This window comes from Mesocricetus auratus, unplaced genomic scaffold, assembly GCF_017639785.1.
Source record: "Mesocricetus auratus isolate SY011 unplaced genomic scaffold, BCM_Maur_2.0 Super-Scaffold_100028, whole genome shotgun sequence".
Lineage (NCBI taxonomy): Eukaryota > Metazoa > Chordata > Mammalia > Rodentia > Cricetidae > Mesocricetus > Mesocricetus auratus.
The window spans coordinates 1,379,884-1,399,709 of NW_024429209.1; the positions used below are offsets into that span (position 1 = coordinate 1,379,884).

Consider the following 19,826-nt stretch of genomic DNA (forward strand, 5'->3'; position numbering starts at 1 on the left):
GGGGCAAGGCACTAGCCAATTACAATGTAGTCTAAGCTGTCTTTAATATTATCCTACCTTCTCTAGAATTCCTTCTGTGTTTTATAACCTCTGGACCATGCATGCCCCTTGCTTCCCCATGCCACTGCCTATAGGATCTCTTTAAAATTCAGAATTTATTCAAACTTTAAAGTCTACCATTTAGCTAAATTACTAAATTACCAATAGTCCTCTCTTACAGCCTTTCCAAGACACATTTCAGGCTCTGTTTTCACACCTTCAGTTCTGGACAGGACTGAGTGAGTTCAAGGCCAGCCTGAACAACTAAATAAGACCCTGTCTTGCCCATTGTGAGCTATGGGAGGCGGCTGGTGGTGGGCTCCGGTCGCGCGCCTGGCCCGCCTGCTCTTCCGGGGGTCGCTGCTGCCACGCCAGTGACCCCGCAGCGGGGGCTCTCGAGGATCTTTCGCCCCCCCCCCCCGGGGCACAGCTCACGCGTGGGGGCCTCGCCGCCCATGGTGTCTGAGCTCGATCGCACAGATGCTTGGCTCCTCCGTAATGTACACGAGACAGCTTTCCTCTCCTGGTTCCGAAATGGACTTCTGGCATCGGGGGGTCATCTCTTTCATGCAGAGTGACTTGGGTTTGGAAGCTGCCTAGGGCTTCTTCCTGCTGGGTGGCCTGTGCGTGGTGTGGGGCAGAGCCTCCTATGCAGTGGGCCTAGAGGCACTACCGGGACCCAAGCAACTGTCTCTTGCGGGTGCTGCCGCCGGTGTGGGGGCAGTGTTGGCTGCCAGTCTGCTGTGGGCTTGTGCTGTAGGCCTCTATCTACATGGGCCAGTTGGAACTGGACATGGAATTGGTTCCTGATGATGATGGGGCAGCCCCTACGGAAGGCCCAGATGAAGTAGGCCGAGTAAAAAGCCGAGCTTTGGGGACTGGCTGGATCGGAGGACTGAGACATTAAACCTGACCCTTCAGCAGTTAAAAAAAAAAAAAAAAGACCCTCTCTTAAAATGAAAAACAAAGGGAAAGTTTGGGGGTATAGCTCAACAGTAGAGCTCTTGTCTAGTATGTTTGGTATCTGGAGTGTAATCCACAAAACTAGGGAGCAGAAGGCTGATAAAGTCTTGGGGACATCAGGGTTAGAGACACGGCTCAGGAGTGGAGTGTTTGCTCCTCTTCCAGAGGACCAGGCTCTCTGAACAGCCCAACCCATCTTGGGACAGTTTTATCATAAATTCCTTCTGTATACTGTAAATTCTCTTTCCTTGGAGATTCACTCGGCAAGTAAAGATTAACAAAAGACTGTGTTGTGCAAACCCTGGGCCAAGCATTAGGAATGTGGTAAATAAGGCAAACTTCTACCACTGCTGAAGGTGAAAACTTTGAAGTCTGGCACCCCAACTACTGGTAAGAATGTAAGGGAGCATTCCAAATTACCACAGATGCTTTAGGCGAGCAACCTGGATATATCTAAGAAAGTTTAAAACATGCCTACCTTCCATTTCTGGCAACACTCCAAATCAATGAAGTAAATAACCAGGGTATGAACTTAAGGGAAATAATAGAATAAGCTCAAAGAAAGAAAAGAGTAATATAAAGGAAGTAAATTAATGAAAAGAAAGGCAAACAAGCCATAGAGGAGATTGACAAAGTCTCAAACTGACGTTTTAAAAATACCTCTAATACAATTAAGTTAAAAGAAAGAGCACAGGCTTCAGATGCTGTGCAGCAGCAGGCGAGCCTCGCCGAGTGTGCGCCAGGCCTGGTCCTGTCCCAGCACCACATGAACCAGGCATGGTGACTGTTCTAGTTTGCATTCTTGCTGCTGTGGTAAACACTGTGTCTAAAAGAAACAGGGGGGCAGAAAGGGTTTACTTCAACTTACAATCCCAGGTCTCCATCACTGAGGGAAGTCAGAGTAGGAACTCAGCAGAAACTAAACAGTAACTGCAGAGGAATGCCTGCTTGGTGGTTGCTTCCTCTGTCTCATGCTCGGTTAACAGTGTCACCCGCAGTGGGCTGGGCTCTCTCCCTCATCAGGTCGGTGCCCCTTAGACATACTTACACACCAATCTAATCGAGAAAAGAAAAGCTTTCATTTGGGGTTCTCCCTTCCCAGGAGACTCTGGGCTGTGCCAAGTTGACAAAAACTTCTTCATCTAACAAAGGATGTGTTCACATAAAAAGAGAAATGGGTTCAAGATCACCCTCAGCTACATAGGGAGTTTGAGAACAGCCTGGACCACATGAGACACTGTCTTGGAAAACAGGGCAGAGCATGTAGATAGATTTTTTTTTTGGACCAACAGCTCACAAAAACCAACATGGGGACGTACTATTAATTATAAAAGCCCAGTCTAAGCCAGGCGGTGGTGGTGCACGCCTTTAATCCCAGCACTTGGGAGGCAGAGGCAGGCGGATCTCTGTGAGTTCGAGGCCAGGCTGGACCGATAGCCTCTGAAACAATACAGAGAAACCCTGTCTCGTAAAAACCAAAAAAAAAAAAAAAAAAGCCCAGTCTATAGCTTAGGTTTATTCCGCTAACTCTTATACCTTGACCCATTTCTATCCATCTACATGTTGCCGCGTGACTTATGACTTTCATCTCTCCTGCATGTCTTGCTCCCTCTGCATCCGGCTGGCGACTCCCCCGTTTCTTCTTCCCAGAGCTCTCTCTGTCCAGAAGTCCCTGCTATACCTCTACCTTGCTATTGACCATTTAGCTTTTTATTAATCCAATCACAGTGACCCATCTTCACACAGTGTAAAAGAATATTCCACAACTCTTAACCTGCATTTTTATTATCCTAAATAGTTTGTAAAAATAACTTTCAAGGATTAGAAATTTAGATTACATTTTTTAATAATCTGCATAGGTACAATGCCTTAAACAAGAGTAGAAACATGTATACTATGTTCTTTTTTATTTAAAAAATTATTTTTCATTTTACATAAAAGCCCCAGTTCCCCCTCCCTCCCCTTCCCCCTGACCCCAGCCTCCCATATTTCCTGTCCCCCATCCACTCCACCACAAAGGGGGTAGGTAAGGCCTTCCTTGGGGGGTCAATAAAGTCTAGTATACCAAGTTGAGGCAGGACCAAACCCCTCCTCCCTGTACCAAGGCTAAGCAAGGTGTCCTACCATAAGGAGTGGGCTTCAAAAAAGCCAGTTCATGTCCCTGGGATAGGTCCTGGTGCCACTGCCAGGGGCCCCCACAACAGATCAAGTCACATAACTGTCACCCACATTCAGAGGGTCTAGTTCGGTCCCATGCAGGTTCTCCAGCTGTCAGTCCATAATCCATGAGCTCCCTCTAGCTTGGGTCAGCTGTCTCTGTGGTTTTCCCCATTGTGGTCTTGACCTCCTTGTTCATATGATCCCTCCTCCCTCTCTTAAGCTGAATTCTAGGAACTCAGCCCAGTGCTTGGCTGTGGGTCACTGCATCTGCTTCCATCAGTTACTGGATATAGGTTCTGTGATGACAATTAGGATACTCACTAATCTGATTAAAAGGGAAGGCCCATTCCAACAGCCTCTCCATTATTGCCAGGAGTCTTAGCAGGGGTCATCTTTGTGGATTTCTGATAATTTCTCTAGCACAGATTTCAAGCTTTGTCCCTAACTCTATAATGGCTTCCACCAACAAGGTATCTCTTTCATTGCTCTCTCTGTCTGTCCCTCTTCCAACTCGGTCTTCTTGATCTCTCACATTCCCATCCCCTCCCTTCTACCCCTCTCCCAGTTTATCCAGGAGATCTTAACTATTGTCTCTTCCTGGGGCCCTCCATGTGTGTCCCTTTTATGGTTCCCCTTGTTACCTAGCTTCTCTGGGGTTGTGAGTTGTAGCCTGGTTAGCCTTTGCTTTACATCTAATATTCACTTATGAGTGAGTACATACTGTTTTTGTATTTCTGGGTCTGAATTACCTCACTCAGGATGTTTTTTTTTTCCTAGTTGCATCCATTTGCCTGCAAATTTCAAAATATCATTGTTTTTTTGTTTTTTGTTTTTACCACTGAGTAATATTCCATTGTGTAAATGTACCACATTTTCTTTATCCATTCTTCAGTTGATGGGCATCTAGGTTGTTCCCAGATTCTGGTTATTACAAATAATGCTGCTATGAACATAGTTGAGCAAATGCCCTTGTGGTGTGATTGTACATCCTTTGGGTATATGCCCAAGAGTAGTATTGCTGGGTCTTACGATAGATTGATTCCCAATGTTCTGAGAAGCCACCTTTTTATAGGTTTTCTGTGTCTAGGTGTGGCTTTACTGAGTATCTGCAGGGTTCTCGGATTGTGTAAGACAAATTTTAAACTGTCATGTCAGCCACTGGTCCAGCTCAGCTTAGGGAATGGCACTTAGCACATGACTCTGGCAGCTGGCTCGAGACCACAGGCAGCAGCCCGTAACTGCACCTATTTATGCCACTGAGCACCAGCCGACCTGGGAAGGACTAGGAAGCTACATCTGGCTCCTTGTCCAGAACATTTCTTACCTTTCTCAGGCTCTAAGTTTGGATATTTGAGCCCCTACATTGGACACCATATGTAAACGGATTTTTGGGGGGCCCACAGCTCACAAAAAAACCATGGGGACTTAGTCTTAATTATAAAAGCTCAGCCTATAGCTTAGGCTTTCCCACTAGCTCTTACAACTTAAATGAACCCATTTCTAGTCATCTACGTGTTGCCATGTGACTCACGGCTTTTACCTCTCCTCCTGCATGCCTTGCTCCCTCTGCATCTGGCTCACAACTCTGTTTTTTTTTTTCTTCCCAGAGCTCTCTCTGTCCAGGTGTCCCTGCTATACCTCCTGCCTAGTAGTTATTGGCTGTTTAGCTTTTTATTAAGTCAATCACAGTGACATGTCTTTACACCGTGTGAAGGAGTATTCCACAACAGTAGGGTGATGAAGAGATAGATAGTTTTGCCAGAGGAGCACCCATGCAAAAACTGGGCGTGGTGACGCACATCTGTTACCATGGATACTTTGGAAGGCAGAAACAAGAGGATCCATGGAGCTTACTAGCCAGTCACTTCTAGCTGAACTGGCAAGATTAGTTCAGCGTCTCAAAATCAAGGTGAAGAAAGATAAAGACACTTGAAATGAGCATATCACCTTCACACATATGTGCACACACAGCTGCATACATGTGCACATACTCTACACACATACATACAGTTGTTAAAGAGAGCTGCTCACATTAAAGCATATTGTACAGACAACATTTTCCTCATGCTACTTATAATTATAAAATGTTGAAAGTTTTCTCTTTGTTGAAATTAACACACATACTTTATTTTATCTTAACAGCACACTGGAGAGCCTAGTTAGGCCAATAAGACAGTAACAAAAAATAAAATTGTAAGGATTATGAGCTGCAGAGATGGCTCCCCAGTCAAGAGCACTTGCTACTCTTGCAAAGGTCAGTTCCCAGCACCACATGGCAATTCACAACAATGCATAACTTTAGTTTCAGGATATCTGATGATACCCCCTTCTGACCTCTTTGGGCATCAGGCACAACATGGCATACAGACATATATGCAGACAAAACATTCGTATACATAAAAATAAAAAAATAAATTAGAAAAGTCTTAGAAAGGAAGGAAGGGAAGGAAGAAAAGAAAGAAAGAAAGAGAGAGAGAGAGAAAGAAAGAAAGAAAGAAAGAAAGAAAGAAAGAAAGAAAGAAAGAAAGGTAAATTCTCAGGTCATGGGCTAGGGAGATATCCTGGTGGGTAAAGTGCTTGACTCCATGAATGCACATTCGAGAGCATGTACGCATGTACGTACACACACACACACACACACGGGGGGGGAGTAGGGGGGAATCCTCATGTCCTTTTTTAAAACTCCATTTTTAAATTTATTTGAATTTAATATTCTAGGCTCCTGATAAATTACCTCGAACTTGCAAAAAAAATTTTTTTAATCCACATCTGGCCTTTGGTGATACTTGTAGCCCTAGCATGTAGGAAGTGAAAAGTTGATCCAGCCTGAGCTGCAAGATACCCTGTCTCAAAAGGCAAACAAATGAACAAAAAAGATTCACGTCATCCAGGGGTCATAAATTGTGACCTTATAAATTCTAGCTGATTCAAGGAAAAACCAAAAGAAGAGAGGCGAGCCACAGCCTAATCCTTTCCAGACTCGGCACGGGAGCCGCTCCTTCCGGTGCTGAAAATTGGTAGAAATTGGCAAATTATGAGACCAATATTGACAATCCCCCAAGAGAGGCAACCAATTGGGCAGACCAGGCCTCAGCCGTCTGCCTATCTAGTTGATTTAGTTTCTCTACCAACTGCTGCTTCGCCCACCCAGAATCTCCCAGAGAAGCTCAATTAAACCTTGCCTTAGTGGGATTTGTTTTTCCAGGTTAAGTACTAGACCTAGGTTTCTTTTGTCTCCTGGGGCTAATTCTGAATTAAATCCTCATTAACTGTGCCTATGTAGTAACCTCAGCGCAACCACTTCTCTTCCATCCTCTCCTAACCTCCGTGTCAACACCAATTTCCATTCCTAAGACTCAGGAGAAATATAGAGTGAGCAGACCACAAAGCTTGCGGCCACTGGGATGAGTCTGAACCCACGGCGTTTACTGGGCTGAGAGCTAAGGGGTAAGATGGGGAAGGCAGCTAGCTACCCGGGACTTGGGGGCTTTAAAATGTCCCACAGCGATACTCCTTGCCTCTGCTACCCAAGGACAGGGCAGCCCCTCTGGCCTGGCTTCCCTCGGGGAGGCTGATTTGGAGCCGAGTCACTTGTACTGTAAGTAGGTGGAAACTGTTTTCTTTATTCTACTGCCTTCCAGGACTCTTTCTCCTTCTCTGGGTTCCCTTTCAGACAGCCTGGGCTGCTGGAGACCTGGTATAAAATTTAAAAAAAAACACCCTACCTTGGGCTGCTTCTGGAGAATCTGCTCTCCTGCTCTTGGCTGTTCGCAGATGAAGCATCACCTCTTCGGTGTGGACCCACCGGTACCTTGCCCTTGAGACAGAGGGAAGTTTGGGATCGTGTTTATAGTATGGCCGGTTGTTTTCTTGTTCTTTTATTTTATATACCAAACAAGTGGCAAGCCTTAGATGGCCTCCACCCTTTGGTGGGGTGCAGGTGAGTTCAGTTGGCAACTTTATCTGTTTACCAGAACAACGGAAGAACTACTTAGCCACCCATGTCTTGGGAAGTTAAACAAATCAATTTGATTCAGGGGTGAAGGTCAGAGCTGTCATGAGATTAACATCAAAGTTGCAAAGCAGCTTTTTACAGACTAGTCATTTATGCTTTTGCCATTCCCTAGCCGGTAAAAACATAAAAAGCAAATTATTCTAAGAAGTACTCCAAAGTGTCAACTTTGACCCACAGTCGCATGTGAATGCTTCTTTAGATTTTCTTACAAGAATATCTTGTGGGATCTGAGTTCAACCCACTCATACAGTGCAAAATCGAGAGTTTGGGAATCCATCTGTGTGTAAATCAGTTCACTCTGTATTCACTGGAGTCAAACCCAGTCCCCAACATGCCATCTGTTCCAACCTGCCTTTTGGTTTATATGTGCTGAACGTTTTAGAATTGATACCCAGTTAGCCTAAATATCCACTAGATGGAAGCGTGGGTGATGTCTGCAATTGTGAATGAGTCTGCTAAGTTTCACTGCATTGGATATTTGTTCTATTGCTTCCTCTGGAGGGGATGTAGGAGGCTAAATGGATGGCACACTGATGTTACTTTTGGTTTTCTGTGTTTGAGGGAGGCCTTAATGGATCAAGAGAATGTTGGCTCACTCCCGAAAGCACGGTTACAGTGCTCTGGGAGCCATGCTGCTTCCTCCAGTTGTCTCATGGGTATTCTGAAGGCTTGCTCGGCTGGATTTCCCCAGGCTCTGGCAGGAAGCTGCATCTAATACAAAAGCGTCCTCCCCTCCTTCTGCTGCAAAGCCTGGGGATCTGAGAAGAGTGACTCATCTTCCTTCCGCCACACTGAGGAACAACACTCCAAGTACACAGAATTCAGAGAGGCTCTGATGTAGCTCAGTTGACAGAGTACTTACTTTGCCTAACATGCATGAAACCCTGGGTTTGGTCCCTAGCATTGCATAAAACTGGGCATGGTGTTGGGCATGGTAGCACATGCCTTTAATCCCAGAACTCAGGAGGCAGAGTCAGGAAGATCTCTGTGAGTTCAAGGCTGACCTAGTCTACATAGGCCAGCCAAGGCTACATAGTGAGCTCCTGTCGCAAACAAACAAACAAATAAAACTAGATATAGGGTACATGCCCATAATCCCAACACTTGAAAGGTAGAGACAGGAGGATCAGAAGTTCAGAGTTATCCTTGACTTTGAGACTATCTCAAACAAATAAACAAATAAATGGAATTCAGAAAATCAGGAGATAGCATGTCTCCTGGAAAACAGAAGTGGGAACATGGTTTCTAAACATGTTGGGTAAGCAGGCTGAAGGGGATGGTGTCTAGAGCATTGGAGTGTGATCACCCATCAGCTCCTACCAGCAGTGTGTTCACTGTACCATAGGAATGAGTGCCTGGGACCTGGGAGACAGAGCCCACACTAGCAAGCAGCTGCCTGGGTAACTGGCATCATTTCAAACCTTCTCTGCACTTTGAACTCAGGGGCCTTTAAGCCATACCTGAACCTCAGCTGAATCCTGAATCCAAACCACCTGAGGACACAGAATAAAATAACCACAGACTCATTTTCTCCTATTTACATGCTCAAAAGTCAACAGAAGACTTGAGTGACAGATGTGGGTGAGGGTCCCTCCATATATCAAGCAAACTTACAATTCTGGGCATCCTTTAACACAGTTGTGAAACTCTTCGAAACAGTGCCGGGTCCCACAGTTAAGGGCATGTCCACATGCCCTTCCTAAGCCTCAGGTTGTTTTGCCCAGCTTTTACCCATCCATTAATGAGTTGAGATTTTCACAACCCCCTCCTCAGCACTCAGGGTGTTATTAAGGTTTATTGCAGTTTATCATACAGGATACTGATGGGCAGCACATGAAGAGAGATGCATGGGGCAAGGCTTAGGGCCAGAGGGACATAGCTGCTGTCTGGGAATCTCCATGTGATCAGCTGAACAGTTCTCTACACCCTGCCTCGGGAGCCTTCAATACATCAGAATGAGCAACTAACTAACTGGCCAGCTCCTCCTTTAGTCTCCCTCCCGTGAAGGATGGAGGGCATAGTGCCAAAGACTCCAACACTAGACTCCTGCATTGGTTCTTCCCTGACCAGCCAGCACTGAGACCTAAGAGGTGTATGCAGGTATCCAATATATGTTTTACGACCTCACTATCAGGTTTTGAGGAGGAAGAGGAGCAAGGATTCAAAAGAGAGGTACTCAACTGAATTGTCTTCAGGCAATAGACTTACTAATGTTGAAGCTGTCAGTATAACAGGGTCTGAAGTAAGAAGTGGGTGGTGGTGGCATACACCTTTAATCTTGGAAGGCAGAGGCAGATGAATCTCTCTGAGCCTAAGGCCGGCCGGGTCTACAGAACGAGTTCCAGGACAACTAGGGCTACACAGAAAAACCCTGTCTCAGAAAAAAAATCTTCAATGCCACCAAAGCAAGGTGTCTACTCTTTGTGTATGTGTATGTGTGGTGTTTGTTTATTTGTTGAGACAGGGACTCCTGGGTAGCCATGACTGGCCTGGAACTCACTATATGGACCAGTAGAGCCTTCAACTCACAGAGATCCTTCTGCCTCTACCTCCAGGTGTAACAGTGTCAACCATCACTTGACAAGGCATCTTCTCTTAAAGGTTTCTGAGGGAAATTGAGATCTTGCATTTAGGGAAGCAGGCTGAGTTAATGTGACTTATGTCACATGATAGAAGTAAGGAAGAGGGCTGTATGTGACTTAGGCTACATGACAGGAGTCACTCTTTCTCTGGGTAGCAGTGTGGGACTTGGTTAATGTGTGACCCATGCAATGTCAGGCTGCCTTTGACTCCCAGGCACAAGGGAGTTCCATGCATTTCCACACTGTTAAAGGCCCTCTCTGATTAGGGCCTAGTATGTGTTGTCTAACAATCATAGCACCTATTAGCATATCATTCCTTTGGCATCTGTTAGGCACAAGATTAGACTAGTTGGTTTAGTCACAATTTAGTCTGGACATAGAGATACTGCTCAATAGACCACAAATAATTTTAATGTTGTTAAAGAAAAAACTTTAAGAAAGAGTTTATCCAATAGTATTTCAGTCTGGACCTGATGACTAAGGCCTATAATTCTAGATATTTGGGAAGGTAAGACAAGAGGGTTACAAATTCAAGGTCAGCCTGGGCTACAGAGTGAGTTAAAGTACTGCCTAGGCAACTAAGTAAAACCCTGTCCCAAAATAAAAAGTCAAAAGAGATCTGGGGAGTTGTGTGGCAGCAGAGTGCTTGCTTGGCATTCGCAAGGCCCTAGGTTCAATCCCCAGTACTAACAAAGAAAGTACTGCTATAGAAGAGAGGCGTTGTACTCAACTCTGAACACAGCAAAGGCAACTGAAGAGAGAGAGAGAACAGTAAGGAAGATGATGAGATGGGTAGAAAACAAAGTCTTAGAGCAGAGAGACAGAGAGAGAGAGAGAGAGAGAGAGAGAGAGAGAGAGAGAGAGAGAGAGAGAGAGAAAGAGAGAGAGAGAGAGGCATATGTGTGGAGATCAGAGATCTTTGGAGTGGGTTCTCTCCTTCTGTCATGCTGAGACAGGGTCTCTCAGATTTCTACTGCTGTGTTGTATACACTGTAGGCTTTGGGACCCCTGCACCCTGGCTAATTCTTCTGTCTCTGACTCCCATCTTGCTATAGGAGTGCTGGTATTACAGATGGTACAGATGGGCACCATGGCATCAGTTTTTTAGAAGGGTTCCAGGGATCCAACATGGGTTCTCAGGCTAGTAGAGAAGGTGCACTTACCCACTGAGCCATCTCTATATCCCCCCTGCCCCAATTTGTAGCTTTTCCTAAGGGGTGAGTGTGTGTGTGTGTGTTTTATGGACGTCACATGTGCACAGGAGTCCTCAGAGACCATAAGACGGTGTTGGATCACCTGGAACAGGAATTATAGATAATTGTGGGCTGAAACATGGGTGCTGGGAACTGAACCTGGTCCTCTGCAAGAGCAGTAAGTGCTCTTAACTGCTGAGTCATCACTCCCACCCCAAGAGCTATACCTTTAAAGAGGGTTAAATGTATATAGCATTCCTACAACAGAGCCTGCCATATAGTAGGCACTCAATGAATGGTAGCTACTGTGAGTCACATTCCTGTTGTTTTGTTTTTCAGTAAATAGTTTGTTCTTACAATAGAGAGACTCCTGTGTACTTTGGTTTCCTTATCTGTGGCACAGGGGTGGAGGAATCAACAATTAGTATTTCTCACAAATCACAATCATCTGAGATCTTATTAAAAAACCTGTCTTTTGAGACTGGGGATATTGGTCAATGGTAGAACATTTGCCTAGCATGTAGGAAGCCCTGGGTTTGATCCCCTGCATTGCATAAACTAGGTGTGGTGGTACACGCCAGTAATCCCAGCACTTGAAAGAGAAAGGCAAGAGGATCAGCAGTTCCAGATTGTGCGCGGCTACATATTGAGCCTGAGACCACCCTGACTTACAAAACAAGACGAGTTAGTGGTGGTTCATGCCTAAAATGTCAGCACTTGAGAGGCTGAGGTAGTAAGATGACTGTGAGTTCAAGACCAGCCTGGATTACTAAATGAGTTCCAAGTCAGCCTAGGATAGAGGAAGATTCTGCCTCAAAACAAAACAAAACCTCTTTGGTTATAGGGTCCAGCGATATAGGGCTCGTCTAGAATGCATGAAACTCTGGGTTCAGTCCTTACTGGGGTGGGGCCAAGAAAGAATAGGCTAGGACAAAGGAAGAAGGACGTTTTTACACGTCAAAGGAGATGGTGAGGGTGCCAAAGTTGGCCAGTGGTCCAGCCATGTGAAGAGGTATAGGAATCAAGCTCAATGCTAGAGAAAGAGCATTAAGGGTCAAGAGAATAGCTTTGGGAGTTTGGTATATCCCACCAAAAGAAAGCACCATATGTCTATAGTATGATGATTTATAAGGGAACCCATCAAGTGAACTCAAAGAAATAGCAAGACCTTATTGGAAATGTGAATTTTCCTTCAGGAACAGCACCAAACCAGCTGGGTGTGGTGCCTGTAATCCCAGCACTTGGGAAGTGAAACAAGATCAAGAGTTCAACCCCAGTTGGTAAGGAATGAGTTTGGGGCCAGCCTGGGATACATGAGACACTCAAAAGATCAAAACCATCTGGTTCCAGCCTTTAGTTCCAGCACTCTGGAGACAGAGGCAGACAGATCTATGTGAGTTTGAGGTCTACAGGGTGAGTTCCAAGACAGCCAGAGCTACGCAGCTACACACCTGTCTTGAAAAACCAAGAAACAAAGAAAAATAAAAAAACAAACAAAACCCACAAAGAACAATAAGAAGTCTAAAGGTTTGTAAGCAAAGTAATGTGATTTGAACTGTTTCAGGAAACAAACAGAACACAACATGAGTGGTTGGGACAGGACAGAATGGAGGGCTGTTGAGGTGGCATTCGTTTGTCCAAGCAACAGCAAGGGTGGCTCAGCCTAGGGTAGTTGTAAGTTTTTGGTTAATGGCTCAGCAGAAACTTCTAGGATTGAGCTAACCAATGACAGTAAATCTACAAGCTCAGACGTTGACAAATTCTTCATGCTTAGTGGGCTTTAACTTTCTAATATTCCCCATCAGTCATGGCTTAGGCTGGTTTTAAAAATCCCTCAGCATACTGTGCTCAGTGCCTTGAGCTGCCTCTCTTCAGACTCACTCTTAAGGAGGTAGTCTTGAGAAATGAGCAAAATTTACAGCCAGGGCTTCTCCTTTTCATCAGTCCCTTCTTCCTTTAAATGTTCCTTTCCCAACCTCTGCAGAATTTGTCCTCCTGACACCATTTCCTCAAAATGCTGCTCTTGGGAAAAGGGGAAAGTAATCCAGTGATACAAACTGCTACCAGCTTAACTGTGTCTGAGGTCATTTGTTCTACTTTAGTGACCTCTAAGACATGCTGTGGTAACTGGGTAAATAAAGGTGGCTATTTTGAGGTGGGATGGCCTTAAATTCCATTTTACTCTGGGAACATAGTTCAGTGGGAGGGTGTTTGTCTTGTGAAGACATTAGCTAGAATGAACGTGGACTTTTGTAGCTTGACTCACAAAGTAGCAGGATTTCAAACCACACGCTTGGGCCTGGCACTCCACCAGGATCTGAGGAAAAATGGAGGGCTCCTGTCTGCTCTAGCCCAGAGGTGGGCTAGAGAACTTGAGGCGGCTCCCCAGGGGAAAGGTAGAACTTAGAACTAGAGATAGAATAGCCATGACATCCCAGGCAAGTTACAGAGAGTCTCACTGGGAAGCTACTAAAGAGAAGTGCAGAGCTCGGCCCCAGCTTGTCCCTACTGCCCAACAGTGATTGTAGAGGGTAACATTACACTTGAGCATTAGCTCACATCTGACAGCTTATTCTAAACAATGCTGACTGATCTCGATTTTCCTCTCCCTTCCACAGTTTCTTTTCTGCCGAGGCAGGCTGGAGCCCACTTAGGGGTAACACAAAATCACAATCCCTTGCCTTACAGGTAGGGTAAGCATGCTTCATTTTGTTTTGGTTACATCATCTTTTCATTTGTTGTGTTCTTCAATCCACAGATGCTAATTAACTTCACATTGAATCATCTTTGTCTTCCATTCTTGATAGTTTCTAATTATTTCAAGCTTATTCATCTGAATTTACTATGATTATCTCAGGTCTTTCCCTTGTGATAATACTGCTTAGTTCTTCAGGAGTGTGTGTTCTCTGTAGCTTTAAATTATTAGTGACATAATGGTTCAATTTAGGCTCTCATGTGTGTGTGTAAGTACATGTGTGCACACATGTGCTGGTACATGTAGAGGCTAGAAGTCAATGTCTGGTTTCTTCTTCTATAATTATCTACCTTAATTTTTTTTTAAGATGGGCTTTCTCACTGAACCCAGAGCTCTCCAATTCCACTAGACTAACTGGCTAGCAAACCCAAGGGATCCGTCTGTCCTTATCTCCCCAGAACTGAGATTACAGACACAGGCTCCAAACTTAAGGCCTCACATTTGCACAGCAGGCCCTTTGCTACTGAGCCATCTCCCCAGACCCCAAGACAGAGTCTTTTTATGCAGCTCTGATACTTCCTGTATAGCCTAGAGGGCTCTCAAAGTCAAACCAATCCTCTAGCCAACACAACACAGCCCTTTCTGGGAGTACAGGCTTGACTCACCACTCCTGGTTTATATGATGCTTTTTCTTGTATAACTATTAAGTTGCCTCTGAAGACATGTCTGAAATCCAAAGATATTTTAAGCACCTTGCAACATCAGAGAAAATTTATGGCCTCTCAAGCTTTATAGCTTAGGGGGAAAGCACTCAACTTGACTGTCACAATTTTGGTTTCATCAGCTACAAATTATGTTATTTCTACAATTAAAAACCCCATGATTTAGGCCACACCTCGGTTTTTTTTTCCTTTTTAAGCAAAAACACTGCTATTTTTACCAAAGTAGTCTGAAAATCATTATCTAGGTCCAAAAATTGGGTTTATTGTCAGAGGGGGAAAACTCTTGTCCTCAAAAGTATGAAATCCTCTGAGAAACAGAAGTACCATTAGCCATTGTTTCCAGCACTGTTGCCCTGCAGTACAGAAATGGTGCATCACTATCTAATACTAACACACATGTGGGCTTGTATAGGCCCCTAAATCTTTACATCCAATTGCAAAATCTCCAATTCTAAAACCTGTAAGTCCTCTCCCTCATTTGGCATCAAAATCTGACCTTACCTGAATTCATTTGACAATACAATCTGTCCTGAATCAGAGGAATTAAATCCATAGTCTTTATCCTGCTTATTATAAATATTCCTTTTAAAATATTCCTTTTTATGTTATGGGAACATCAATTTTTCTTGAGATAGGGTCTGGCCTAGAACTCACTATGCAGACCAGGCTGGCCATGAACTCTTGGGTAGTCTTCCTGTCTCTGCCTCCCAAGCGTCACCTGCCCAATTCTCAATATTTTTTAGTTGGGTACACCTAAACTTATGTGGTTCAATATAATACATAGGCGATAGCTGTTTTTCAAAACATCCACAAAATTATAAATTCTAAAACCTTTATGATCTCAGATGCTAACATCCCCATGTGTTCTGGTTCTGTATCACATTTTTCCCTCTCCCAACACCCAAGTATAATAAATTACACCAAAGCTTTATCTTTCTCAAACTTAGCCTAAGTTTCTAAATATATCAGAACTTTCCTTTTTTTACTTATCATTCACTGTGTGTCCCAAGATCATTTGGGCCCTCCAGCCCCCTCTGCAGTGTTTCTAAATATATCAGAACTTTCCTTTTTTTACTTATCATTCACTGTGTGTCCCAAGATCATTTGGGCCCTCCAGCCCCCTCTGCAGTGTCTGTGAAGACTCTGATGACAAGGATCTTTCTGCATTACAAGCTGTTCAGAGTGATAAACATGCACTTTGGCTGCACCATGGATGTCCATACCCCCAGATGCTATCTGTTACCTATTGCTCATGAGTCCCTCTACCCCTTGGATGTGATGTTGTATTAAACTATTGATTCAATTCCATCATGCATGTTCTGTCTCATGAGCTCTGTCCCTCGGTCTCAATCACCCCCCCCATCCTTTTCTAAATCTGATTTCCCAACACCCTTCCTCCTCTCTGCAGGAATTCACATTAAGCAGTGCAGCAACACCATGTCATTTATGGTAGAGAACACAAAGAGGCCACACTGCCTCCTGACCAGTGGTGTCGCCTCTTGTGTCTTGCTGTGATCAGAGCTGCTTCCTGACCCTCCCATCATATATCCATCTATTTGATCTTCTAATTAGTACCTATCAATACTACAGCTCTGCTACTTGGGGGACACGGTGGGGGTCTCATTGGCACACTTAGAGGCTCAAGTTAAACATAAACTTGTTTTTGGAAGAAACGGGAGCTACAGAATAAAATTTAAAATACACATTTAACTGCATGTAGTTAGATTTTTATATGTAGTCTAAACTTTATTAGACTGAATCTATATAATTCTATGTGGCATAGGCTAACGGAAAGCTTCAAGTATTCATGATGCAAATTTTGTTTATTCTAACAATCCAAACTCACTGGTCCTGACTCTCACCCCATTAGAACCCAGCCCTGCATTCATCTGAAGTCTGATACATTAATGAGGAATATTACCGGTTAATAATAGCACAAGTCACCTAAGAACACATCTGCCTTGTTATTCATTTTTACTTATTTTTGTGTGTGTGTGTGTGGTGCCAGAGGCTGACATTAGTTGTCTTTTTCTACTGCTGTCTGCATTATCATTATTGTTGGTGGTGACTGTTTTGTTTTGTTTTGACAGGGTCTCATAATGTAGCCCTGGCTGGCCTGGAACTCACTATGTATACAGGCTGACCTCAGACTCACAGATTTACCTGCTTCTGCCACCCAAGTGCTGAAGTTACAGGTGTATACCGCCACATCCACATTTCACCTTAGTTTTTGAGGCATGGTGTCTCACTTAGCCTGGAGCCTGCTGTCTGTCTGGACTGACTGGCTGGTCAGCAAGCTCTGGGGAATCTACTCAGCTCCACCCCAATACTTCACCTTAGGCTTACAGGCAGGCTCCCCCGCTCTGAAGGGGGTGATGAGGACCCAAGCTCAGGTCCTCATGCTTACACAGCAAGCACTTTACCCGCTCCCCAGCTCCTTGCTTATTTATGTTTAGACGTCATTTTATTATTATTATTGGGGGAGCTGTCTGTGCCACAGCACAAGTGTGGAGGTCAGTTTCTCTTTGGAGTCAGTTCTCTCCTCCCACTTTTATGTAAATTCTGGAGTTCAGATTCTGGCCTCTAGACTTGCAAAGCAAGCACCTTTATCCAAGGACTGAACCAGGTCCTCTTTAGTTATTTTTTGAGACAGGGTGTCATGTATCCCAGACTGGCTTTGAACTCTATATATCAGAGGAAGAAACTTGTAATCCTCCTGCCTCCACATCCTGAGTGCTGATATTATAAGTGTATTTATGGAGTGGGTGGTGGACAAATCCAAGCCCTGCTTGTTTGGCAGGCACTCTCCTGACTAAGTTACCCCCCCACATCTGCCTTTTCGTGTGTGTTGGGCAGGGGTTGGGCACATGCGTATGCTTGCATGGTGGTGGGGTGTACAGGGACACAAGTCACAGCATATGTGCCTTCCCACCTTGTTTAAGACAGGACTTCTCACCACCAAACACGCTAGGCTAGCTGGCCTGGGAGCTTCTGGGGATTCTCCTGCCTCCCATCTCTCCACAGGGGTAGGCTGGGATTGCAGACACTTATGTTTCTGTGTCTCACTTTCTCATGGGTCTGGAGACCCAAACTCAGTGCTTTTATCCACTGGCCCACATCCCCAGCATTGCATCTGCTTGTTTGTTTGTTTGTTTGTTTTGTGGCTTGTTTTTTGAGACAGGGTTTCTCTGTGTATCAGCCCTGGCTGTCCTGGAACTTGCTCTGTAGACCAGGCTGGCTTTGAATTCACAGAGATCCACCTGCCTCTGCATCCTGAGTGCTGGGAATAACGGTGTGTACCGCTGCAGCTGCCGCAGCCGCCGCCGCCGCCACCACCACCACCACCACCGGGCTACCACATCTGCTTTTTAATTAGTAAGGGTCATCAATATCTTTACCCAAAACAGCAATTAATTATGCCATAATTTAATAAATACTCCGAATGAATATGGTGTTCTTAACTAAGTATGAGAGACCCTGTCTCAAAAAAAAGGGGGGGGTGATAAAAAACAAGTTTAAAAGGAAAAAGTGGGAAGAACGGCTTTCATATAGGGTTCAGGAAGCAGCTAAGCTTGACTGGAATTTATACTTCTGCACACTCAATCACTGAGTTCCAGGAAATGAACACAGGAAAACTAAGACTGGAAAGATGGTCCCGAGTCCCACAGCAATCCCCTAATTGTCTTCCTTTCTCCCGTTCTTATTCCTTCCATCCCCACAGCCACCAGAGCGATTTTTCTATATTGCAGATATGATTAAAGTGCTTTCTCTCATCCACACTCTTCAGTAATTTTCAGTTGAAGATATTGCTCAAATTGCTTAGCATCATTTGCAAGTCTCATCCCCTTATGTCTACCTGCCATCTCAGCAAACCTTCCGTAGCTTCTTAAATGCAGCATCATCTCTGTCTTAGATTTCCCTTACCCCATATATCTGTTAGCAACGGTTCCATAATTTACTTCTCTCATCCAGATAGCCAATTGTCTTGTCATTACTTTACAAATTTATTGTTCTTTGTCTAAAGAATATAAAAGCACCATGCTTTGGGCATTTCTTCAGACTTCATTCTCTTGTGAACATCCCCATATATACGTAAATTTAATAAAACTTTATGCTTTTGCTCTTATTAATCAGTCTTTATACTAACTGGGTTTCTAGATCCAGCCAAAAAGCCCACATAAGAACTAAGAGGGGGTCAAGAGAACCTCTCTCCCCTCTGCACTCGTATAATTGGTAGTCAGTGATGGAGTCACGTATGTCTGACCACAGATCCAACATTCTTTCAGCCTCACTGTCATCCTACCTACTTTATACAAAGAACTGTGTCTCACTGATGAGAATAGTCCCTGTGAACAATTAAAGAACAATGAAGTACTGGACAATGTCCATGGCATTGAAAGCAAAGGGGGTGGTTTCAAAAAGAGAGAGCATACAATTTGGGCCGGCCTGGCTGAAAGAAAAATGTGCTGAGAACCAGCCTTTGAACAGGTCCTGGAGGAAGGGTGAGGCAGAACCAGGAGTAGTTGAGAGGATGAGAGGACAGATGAGCAAGGTGATTGATACATAAGCAAAAGAAACATGGGGAGTGAAGTCAGTATGAAGCTTGTTCCGTTGGGAGTGAATCTTTGGAGCCTTTAATCCCAGCACTCTGGGGCAAGGGTGGGCACATCTCTGAGTTCAAGGACAGCCAGGAATGCACAGAGAAGCCCCATCTCAAAGAAGAAAGGGAGTGGGTGAGACTGGGGTAAAAGACAAGGGGATTTCTTGAAGGGAGCATAAAGTAAAACTTGATGAGAAAATAGAAAGATCAGGAAGGGGGGGGAGGGAGACCAAGATGGAGACCAAAATTCTTTCCTAGGGAAGGTGGTCCTTGGAGGAAGGTCTACAATAGAGTCAAATTCTGCACACACTTCCCATATTCAAGGCCAAAACAAATAACCCCCCACCAATCCCCCACCCCCACAAGACTTGGGTTGAGAAGAAAACTCTCAACTCATACTAGCTTCAAACAAGGGAAACATTGGTTTATATGGAAGTCCAGGTATAAGATGGTCTTCAGGTGAGACATGATCTAGTGGCTTCTGTGTTACCAATTTATCAATTTCTTTGTTTGTTTGTTTGTTTATTGGCCAGGGGATGGGGTCTTAGTAACAACCTAGACTGAGCTTGAACTCACTATGTAGCCAAGGATGACCCTAGATTTCTCATTCTCCTGAGTGCTCTAAGACTATAGTTGTATACTACCACCCCCAGTTTATGTAGTGGCTGGGAATTGAATCCAGGACTTTGTGTGTACTAGGCAAGTGCTCTGCCAACTGAGCTACCTAGCCCCATTTTACATATTCTGTCACTTGTTTTGAAGAGTTATCCTACATATGAGTGCAAAAACTCATATAGTCCATTCCTCTCATTTTACCAGGAGAGAAATTGAAGCCTGCCAAAAAGAGCAATTTTGCC

General features: G+C 44.4%; 1 pseudogene; it reads left to right on the forward strand.

Annotated features, from left to right (window-relative positions):
- Nucleotides 1-336: 336 nt before the first annotated feature.
- On the forward strand, nt 337-946 carry LOC121134597 (annotated as a pseudogene).
- The last annotated feature ends 18,880 nt before the right edge of the window (nt 947-19,826 follow it).